Source organism: Notothenia coriiceps, unplaced genomic scaffold (genome assembly GCF_000735185.1).
Source record: "Notothenia coriiceps isolate Sejong01 unplaced genomic scaffold, NC01 NC01_scaffold00035484, whole genome shotgun sequence".
Taxonomy (NCBI): domain Eukaryota; kingdom Metazoa; phylum Chordata; class Actinopteri; order Perciformes; family Nototheniidae; genus Notothenia; species Notothenia coriiceps.
The window spans coordinates 506,182-516,679 of record NW_011368185.1 but is presented as its reverse complement, the minus strand read 5'-3'; the positions used below and the strand labels follow the sequence as shown (position 1 = coordinate 516,679).

Genomic DNA, 10,498 nt, shown 5'->3' with positions numbered 1-10,498 from the left:
TGTTTCCAACTCAAGGCCAAGCTTAACCTTCTCCCTTCCAACCGGACCTAACCACTTATCACCACCACCAGTGTCTAGACCCAGGGGGGTTCATCGGAAACGGTTCTTTCCCTTCCCGAATGATATCATACAAAACCTGGGCCTAATCGCCAAACAGCATTTTATTCACTGTTATAATCTGTCATCATTATGTTTCATTTATATAATGTGACCCGATAATAAACATGTATTCCATACATCACGTCTCTCCTGATTGAACTGACAATACATAGATTCAAAATAATCTAAGATACAAGTTTAGCGTTAACATTCATTATAATGCATGCTAATTAGTTTCAGTTGTATCTTATTGTGAAAACATCACTCAAACTTTAGTCTCATGTTAATAAAATAGGTTTATTCTTGCAACTACTGCAACTTTCTACACAGCCATTTGTTTCCTCAAATTAATTAGCTTTATTGAGGTAAATTGCCCAGCCTTAGAAACTGTGTGGTGTCTGTTAGGAAGTCATTGGTGAATGGAAGAAAAAAAGCTGGCAGATAAAAAGGAACAAAAGAATCCCTCAATGCAATTAAGCAAAAGAATTAGAGGTCTCTTCAGAGAAGAATAACTGTCCTGCTTCAGTAGATGTTCTCGTTCATGCAAGGAAACATACTGATAAATTAAAGCCTTTCATTCCTCTGTGCCGGGTGCTCCTAGTGTCCAAACATTGAGTAGAATTTCAAACTTTATTTTCAGGGTGCTGCTGTGGACTCAGTGTGCATGTTATTAAGAACACATTTTTCACTCCTTGGTGCTTTATTTTCCTTTCAAATTGAAAGAAAAAGGATTTTGCAAGATTTTCCACATGAATGCCGACAAGTACTGACCCTTGTGCCTTTCATGGTTCTGTTAAATTGGGTCATGGTGGGTGTTCACCTCCATCTGCATATACTCAATTTGGTTACAAGCAAAGCCGCTGATGTAAGTTTAATCACTTTCAAGTTTTTTTTTAACCTTTCCTGGAAGTTGTAATCCTTGAGGAATGAGGAATTATCAGATTTATGCATGAAACAGCTGTAATACTGAAATTTAGCTGGAAGTTGTGTTGATGTTAAAATGTGAAGTTCTTTGTTAAAATCAGGCCAAGTCCAATGAAAACACATTATTTCAACAAGTCTGCAATGATACTGTAATTTTACTTCCGCACTAATGCGCAGAGATAACACATAGACAAAAGAGAAAGAAATTATCCCAGCATGTTTGTTTTTTTAACAGAAATGATACAAAATCTGCCAATTTAAGGGGATATAATATGTGTCAGTACTCTTATGAAAAGTAAAGCAAACATTTCTATATGCATCTCTCATATTTTTGCTAATTGAAGACTAAACATTCCTTGTTCTAAGCAAGGGCAAAAGTATGGAATAGTAGGAAAAAACAAACCGTTTCTTTTCATACATCACATTTTACTTTAGTAAACTCCATTAAACTGCATTGCACTGCTCTGCCACATGCTCAACATTCACATCAAGGACTGCAACATATCCATGATAAACTGGACAAACAAGAAACAAGAAAAACATCTTGTGATTTAAGAGAAAAACAGGATAGTAAATAGAAACGGTTTGCAGCATTGTTGAAACCACACTGTGTTTGTGCAGTTATAAATAGCATGCATTGTATAGCGAGTGCGCCTTTTTAAGTGACTATGGATGTTCCAGAGAACCATTTTCTGAGATTAAATATACTGTGGGAATATCTGTACTTTTCATATGGTTGTTTGTGTTGCTGATGTTAACAAGAACACATCAAAACAACACTACCTGAACTGTGGCAAAATGACTAAATTATGTTTTGTGGGCTGCAGAGTACACATGAAGTGTTTAGGGGGCAAATAGCTTGAGATTATTTGCTTTCCAAATATAGAGGAAGCAAAAAAAGATGGCCTGAGGGAAAACATTTCTGTATATAAGAAGAGGACTTGCACAGCAATCATATTCTGCTGCTGAACGTACAACTTGCTGACAATGCTGAGTGATTAGTAACACAAATATTCGATTAATGAAGAGTCAGTGCTAAGCCCTTTAAGAGACATTTCCTGTGTCGACTAATAACATGATGACCAGAGAAAATGTGTTGTCCATCTGTATTAACTGAAAACAAACTGCGTTTTCTTTAGCGAAAGTAGAGGCACAACTTTGAAAGCTAAAGTTAGAAAATCACAATTATTCGGTTGTCACTATTGCACATCATCATTAATTCATGCTTTCTTTCTCACTTAGCAGATGACACATTTCAAGCAGAGAAGCAGATGTACAAGCTGATTGATGTTATTTGTATAACAGAAGCATGTCATGCGAGGAACATTTTATCGTGCAGTTTTGCATAGTTACACAGTTGGTGTAAGACAGATGTTGTCAGGAAACAGAGAATGACATGACTTCCAAATGATCTCCTTCCTCTTTGTAATTTAGAAACAATTGGCATCATTTGCAAAGTTTGATTCCTCTTAGCATGAAAACACCTTTAAATGAATCGTGGTGCAGTTCTATCAAAAAACAATGCACAACCTAATTTTTATTTCATACCCTTTCTAAACACATTACAAGGCAGTTTGTTTGGCGTGCTTCGGCTAAAATAAGATGTATCTGTGTATCATGTGACCACAACTCTGCATTGAAGCAAAATCAGGGAAGAATACTGAGTACACGGTGTCATTCACTGCTAACTTTATTGCTTTAGTCTTTTACATGTGCTTTTGCAGCAACAGCAGGATGCAGTACAGCGTAGTCTTGACAGCTGTCAGTCTGTCACTTTGTATTGAACTGCTGTGTTGAGGGAATGATCAAAGTCTGCTGAACAATCTTGAAGTACACATAGAGATCTGTTTCTTAATTCTGCAGCGACCTATAATATCCAGGTACACTTCATGAGCAAGGAGCAAACCATCAACTGAGGTGAATATATATATGAAAAATAAATTGATTTAACATGAAAGGTATGAGTTGTCAATTATGGATGAATGTTGGTCAAGTTACGGGCAGATCAGGCTCAGCTTTTGAGACCTGCAGACCTCCAGGAGACCCTATGAGAGTTGAATGGGAGGAAAGAGAGAGGGATTGTGGGCCATACAGGCATGCAGGTCAGCAAGGTCTTCATTTAGTGGACACTTGATACCAAGAGGAGTGTTTGATACATTAAGCTCAAGCTAAATTATGTATAATGATAGTGAGGACATGTCTGCTCTAATCACTTGACACTGGCTTCAGTAATGTGATAGTACCTGAACCATGTAATAAATCCCAGATGAAGGTCACATTTATGAATTATTTGTTACATTGACTGGACAACAAGGTCACTGAACACATTTCAAGCTACTGTTCTTCTCCAGTGAAGTATTACAAATCGTTCTCTCTCTGTCGCTCTTGTGTTGTGACAAGGAACAAGGAAAGGAGGAAACTTTCAGAATTTGTGATTCTTGCATCAATGGTTGCATAAGTCCATGGAGGGTAGCCAGCCGGTACTGGACTCATTACCAGTGCAGGCAGACCACATGTGCTCGCTCTACCATCAAATCCACTCCGCCCCTCTGTAAACAAGTGAAGTTTCTTAATGAAAAATAATTTGAAATTTGTAGTAGGCCTACCACTGCCAGATTGGTTTTTGCTAACAAATAAAGATAGGAGAGGACATCCAGTATTTAAAAATGGTATTATGAAGGTGACCAGTGTGTGTGAAATTACACATTTTAATGTTTGAAAATGGCTTAAAAAGTTACCCTCCAATGCAATTAGCTTTTTTATGTAGCCAGAAGCAACGATTTAGAATGCATCCCTCAAGTTTGTACTCCTCTCAATTGTGCATTCAAGTGTGACTAATTCGTTTTTTCAGATTTTTTTAGTTGTTCTCTTTTTCCAATGACTTTTACATTTTGGAAACCACATCCTGAACTCTGTCATTCAGCACAAAGCTTGAAGGACATCCTTTGTGAAGGTGCTGAGCTTTAATACCCAACACTTAGAGGATTAAAGGGTGCGTGGGTGGGGGCTGCAGTCAGGTAAGTGAGACTGCTGAGTTCAGAGAGGTGCACGGCCGAACAAAACATCGGTCGGTCAGACACAGGGTAGTGGGCGGCGACATACTGCATGACCAGCCCCGGAGGAGTATCAGAGCTCACAGGAACACTGGAAACATTAGATCCAGAGAGATGCTGTTTGATAGTCAGAGAAAGATCCAACAAACATTTTATTGTGGTATTATGTCAACATGATATGAAGGCCATGTAACAGTATATGGGCTCGTCACTGTGAGAAACAAATGTGTTGCCTTCACGGAACACTGTTGTTTTCTAAAGGTTATAAGCATATTGTGGTTTTATAAATGTCAAAAATGTAGGCCTTTTAATAAACCCAAAATGTGGGCTTGGAATTTTTATTATTTAATATAGAGAATAGATTGAGTTTATTTTTCTTGAAAAGATTGAAAACTTGAATCTTTAAAACTTTAACATGATTAATAGTGGGAACTGTATTGCTGCTATTTCTTTTTTTCTTACCTAGGTGGGAGAAGTATTGATCTTTTTTTTAATACGATAAAAAAGTTGGAGCAAATCACTTCAGTTTTAGTTTTCAACACTTGATCTATTTAATATGAAGATTATAGTCGACAGTGTAAATCAATGTCAGCAAATGATGTTGCTGAAAGTAGCTGAAAAGCCTTCTGCTCAGCTCCCGTGTCCTCTCATCCACAACAAAATGGTGTTTTGTATCAGCACTTATAAATGATATAATAGATCGGCTACTGTCCTCTACATCTGTTACCAGTTGGAGAGTGACAAGTTGATTTATGGACTTGGAGAAACCGTTATGAATTAATTAGATGGATAAGATGCACTTCTCAAGGTCATTGTCCAGAGACTCCTGCTCACTGACTGTAAATCTGATGAACATGCACAGGATATGAATCAACAAACAACAAATTACCATCCAATGAACAATGTTATAATGTCATGTATGCTTTATATTTATTGATGGTCTTTAAAATTAGCTGTCAGTTTACCAGGGGCTTTAAAAGTTGCCTCAATAGACACGACGGGAGTTTCCAAATTATGATTAGAAACATAATTAAACATACAGTAATGAGGCAAAACCAGAGAGGAAGACTGTCAATATAAAGGCCTTAACTGAAAGATGATCATGTTAGATTAAATTAGAGTTTTATAATTATTATTACCCAGTTTTAATTACATCTGGTACACAGACTGTTTGCATCTCATCCTGTTTTCTATTTGGTCAACACTTCGGAATGTTTGGGGCCTTGAATTAGCTTCATGGCAGATTACACACACACGTCTTTCTATATTTGGTTTTATAAAAAGCAAATAACCATGTTTTCATGTTTGTCATACTGTGGTAGTCGTGCTTGGTAATCTTAGAGTTGTTTAGTGCATGCCTGAAATGTAAATATCATACCAGCTTTCTTTAAATCTCCTGACAGTCAGGGAATTAACAGTGTACAAAAAAGTGTTTTTAATTGAATAACATTAAGAATCTGATTACCCTGGGCTCATGTGACTCAAATGAATCAACATTCAGGATGCACAAAGAGGTCTTCTCAGTGCTGTATTTGTTCGACCCATCCATCCAGACAGCCCTCTTCCCTGCACTGATTTGCAATATCATTGACAATGCAATTATGTTGTATGGGAAGACAATTTTGTTCTCCACCGAATCCCAAGAAAATTGATCTGGTTCTTTTGCCGCTGAATGTTTTATCATAAGTCAACTGTGTCTGTCTGCTGTTTAAAGCTGAGCGAGTAGTGTACAGGGTTTTTAGAGCTGGAACCAGCGACCTTCTGCAGCTGAAAACTGCACCATGAAGAGATGACACTGAACCATAACAGTGACGTTGTTGGCTGGAAAACCACAACAGTTGGCAAAAAGATGCAATAAAGCGCTTTCGAGCTGAGGAAAGCTGCACATAATCAGTAAAAAATCTCTGTAGCTTCAGAGGATCCAGAAGTGTGCTTCAATTGGTAAATCCCATTAGTAGACGCTTCTCCTATTTTGTGAACCAGAAGGCCAGATTTAATTTAGTCCCAAAATGATTCTGTCACCTGTACTCACCACCAATTTCTTTCAGCCGAACAGAACCACGAGCGAATGTGGAGATACAGTTGATTGGTCACAGGAAACGAAGAACTTCCACTTTGTTCAGCAAAATGCCTGTGACTCCTTCCTGCAGAGCCCATTAGCTCTCTGATCAGAAGGAGTAATGGAGGACAGGCTGTTTAAAAGAGGCAGCCTGTAGTTTGCCGCATTCATTGATGATACTGAACGCGCTCATGCTGTGTGAAACACCCGTAGTGACCCAGCGGGAAGCTCAGGGGGAGAAACTATTTAGCCAGCTCAGCGTGTACGTGTATACCCATTACATCCAATTTGCAAACAGGTATTGGGATTTGATGCTGTCGTTAGAGCAAGGCAATTTAATTTTACTGCACAGTGTGCCTCAAGTATCAGTTTATTGTCTCAAATTATACCTTTGTCGAGCTTCTGCATCTCAGTTTCTATAATGTGATGTCGCTTTCATTTGTACTTTATTTCATTTTTTGAGTCATAACGAGCCGACAATATCTCCAGCAGGATTCTAAAGAAAATCATTTGAGAAATTGGCCGTTTTATCTTATAGCATGCTACAGTAGCATGTGAGTAATTGCAAAGCTTGTTTCTATTCAAACAGAAAATACCAGTCTTATATTTACTTGTGGCATTGTGAGATGAAACCTTTATAAAACATTGATGACATTTTTGTTAGGAACTGGAAATAGATTAGAAAGATGGCAAAAGCAGTTTCAGAAACAGGGGTGGACTTACTATCCCTCACACTTTGAATGTCTAGGGTGCGGCCTGATGAAAGAAAATGCCAGACCAGAGGCTTTCCTTTCAAATGATCAGAGAATAATACCACCACAAGAAAGTTGTAGATGTTCACAAAGTGGTTGATATCAAAGAGGCCTGAACCAATGTTTAATTTTATCCACTCCTGGCATTGTGACAAAACTTTAATAATCCCTGTGATGACATTCTCTACGATCATATCAATCATCAAACCTCAATAAAAAAGTGCAAATTCAAGTCATTAGATGAATGAGAGATCCTTGAAGGTAGAAATATTTGGAGGCTACTTCTGAATGAAGGCTGTGTGGTCACGCTATGAAACTTATCCCAGCCACTGCAACTCGGCCTTGAAAGAAAACTCTCCCTGGTAAATTTTTCAGACTGCATAATTCTCTGGTGGTCTGAAAGACATCTTTTGAGTAGGCTCAGGAGGTGGGGAAAGATGAGTAGTTCTTCAGAGGGGGGGCTAGGTGCTGCCCCGGTGGCTGCCGGCCTGCTGGCACAGATCTGGGAGGTGTAGGTGTCAGCTTGTCAGCTGTCCTTTCTGTCTCGCTTTCTGCTGCTTAGCTGGCACAGTGGGAGGTTTGAAGAGATCAAATATCCACTTTTGTGACATTGCCTTGAACCGCTATCCCAATTTGACCCCACATGTTAGCCAACGTGTGCATCCTGCTTCAATCGTTCTATGCTCAGGTTCATGCTGTAACAACAAATATCTGTTACGTTTTAACACACTTCCTATTTCTTATTTTATTGTATCATAGCTCAGAGTTGACATAAAATCAGGTATATTGCATAACATTTCTGTCTTCTAGAAGTCTCACATATTTGACAACAAAACAAGTCATTATTCCTCTGGAACAACACAGAGGCATTGTCTTATATGATGCCACTATAAAATATCTATTTTCTGTGTCTTTCATAACTGTTACAAATTCCTGTTTTATATATCTATTTTATGAAGTGACAATGCTTTGGTTATGCTACAGAGTTGGTTTGGTAACTTCGTTTCAAAGCAGTTCATAAAAAGACTTTGTTTCTGTCAATGTCTGTATGTGGCCTTCAGCTGCATTTAATCAGCTTTACTATGGCCACCCACTTTAAAGAATAAGTAGGTAGGCTATGTATTAATAGTTGGTTCTTCAAATATTTGACATTGAAGAGCAAAACAATATTTCTCCTGAAGCATACCAACACACTGAGGAGTATTAACTTGAGTTTTGAATATCAGGAACATGCAAAGAAGTACAGATAATGTTAAACTTAAAGGGGACCTATCATGCAAAATGCACCTTTGTACGTCTTTTATACATGAATATGTGTCCCTGGTGTGTCAGGGAACTCACCAAGTGTCAGAAAACACAACCCTCTCTCTTTTCCTCCATACCCAAAATCTCTAAAAACGGGGCTACAACGGATCTGATACAGACTGATCCGGATTTGAAAATAGTCTGACGTCAGTGACGAGGAGTTCCGCCTATATGGCCAACTCTCCATCAGGGGAATGAGTGGAATGGTAACAGCATGGTAACAGCATGGTAACATGACGCTCGTAACTCGGCCCCCTCCTTTGCAGGCGGGCGTGGTCAGCTGCAGCGCATGCAAAGACAGGGGTGGAGGAGAGCAAAATAGAGCGAAATGAGGCATGGCTAAAATGCATGATCTGTTTGGTATTTTGAAAAAGAAAACGTATAAATATACCTTATATAGGTATGGCCCTACAATATATTATTCAAATATAGCAGCCCTCCCTTCCTCTGACTCGTTCCAACTTCTGCCTCCAAACTCTGCTGCAGAAACTCTACTCTCTACTCTTTCATCCTCTCTGCATCCTCTCTGTCCTCTCACATCTCAGCAAGCTCGTCAGTCCCCTCCTGCTCCCTGGCTAAATGACGCACTGCGTGCTAATAGAACCATCCTTCGGGCAGCAGAGCGGAAACGGTGGAAATCCAAACACCATGACGACCTCCTAACCTATCAGGCTCTCCTCTCCTCTTTCTCTGCTTCGATCTCTCAGACAAAAAGCACTTTATTTCAAGATAAGATCCAATCTTCCTATTCCAATCCCAAAAAACTATTTTCTATCTTCTCCACCCTCTTGGACCCCCCCTTCCCCCTCCCCCTCCTCCCTTCTGTCAAGCGACTTTGTTAACCACTTTGAAAAAAAGGTTTGATGATATTCGCTCTTCTTTTTCTGACTCACCTTTACTCACCGCTGGGTCACCAGACCCTCCCTTCACCCTCACACTAACCTCCTTCTCCCCTCTCTCTCCAAGTGAGGTTCTTACCCTCGTGACCTCTGCCCGTCCTACCACCTGTCCTCTGGACCCTATCCCTTCAAACCTCCTTCAGACTATTGCTCCTGATATTCTACAGTTTCTCACCCAACACTTCTCTAACTTCTGGTCACTTTCCAAACAGTCTCAAGGAGGCAAGAGTAAACCCTCTCCTCAAGAAACCCACTCTCAACCCGTATGATGTTATAAACTACAGGCCTGTCTCTCTCCTCCTGTTCCTGTCTAAAACACTTGAGCGCGCTGTCTTTAAACAACTCTCCTGTTATCTCCATCAGAACAACCTTCTGGATCCGCACCAGTCTGGTTTCAAGGCAGGTCACTCAACAGAAACTGCCCTCCTTGCTGTCTCTGAGGAACTGCACACTGCTAAAGCAGCCTCCCTCTCCTCTGTCATCATCCTTCTGGACCTGTCTGCTGCATTCGACACGGTGAATCATCAGATCCTCCATAGCACTCTCCAAGAACTTGGAGTTTCAGGCTCTGCACTTTCCCTCCTCACCTCATACCTCAAAGACCGTAACTACAGGGTTACTTGGAGAGGGTCCGAGTCCGACCCTTGTCAGTTAACTACAGGGGTCCCTCGGGCCTGTCTTGGTCCCCTCCTAGGGCTCTGTTCTTGGTCCCCTCCTCTTCTCCTTGTACACAAACTCGCTCGGATCTTTCATTAGCCCGCATGGTTTTTCATACCACTGCTACGCTGACGACACCCAACTAATTCTGTCCTTTCCTCGCTCAGAGACCCAGGTCGTCGCATGCATCTCTGCTTGTCTAGCTGACATCTCTCAGTGGATGTCTGCTCACCACCTCAAGCTCAACCTTGACAAGACTGAACTGCTTTTCCTTCCGGGAAAAGAATGTCCCACTCTTGACCTAACAATCAATATCGGCACCTCTATTGTTTCCCCGACTCAGACTGCAAGGAATCTGGGTGTGATCCTAGATAACAACCTGTCCTTCACTGTAGGGCTGAGCGATATATCGAGTTTACACGATACATCGTGGATTGCACTACATGCGATGTCGTAAATGACCACATCGTGAACATCGAGTATTATGTTGTGAAATCAATTTCCCGCCGCGGCCAAAATGAGCTTTCCGTTCTCCCTCATAGACACAGTCATACACGCAGGCACACACGCAGGCGCCGTCTAACTTGCACACAAACATTACACACATGCACAGTGACAGAGAGCAGGGCTCGACATTATAAATGGCCCGCTGGCTCGGAAGCACTATTTAGACACCCCGGGCCAGCATAACGTACTTTCCACTTGCCCGCTCGGGCCACTAAAAATATTACTTTAAAAAAAAAAAAATGG

The 10,498-nt window shown here is 40.4% G+C and overlaps 1 protein-coding gene across 1 annotated transcript in view; it reads right to left on the bottom strand.

The window, feature by feature from the left end:
• The window catches only part of LOC104962973 (amyloid beta A4 precursor protein-binding family A member 3-like), a 14,426-nt gene extending 5,068 nt beyond the window's left edge, over window positions 1-9,358 (bottom strand). Inside the window, exon 1 of the mRNA XM_010791505.1 lies at window positions 9,353-9,358. The gene's annotated coding sequence lies outside the window, so the exon portion shown is untranslated. The remainder of the gene's footprint in view (window positions 1-9,352) is intronic.
• Between the last annotated feature and the right edge of the window lie 1,140 nt (window positions 9,359-10,498).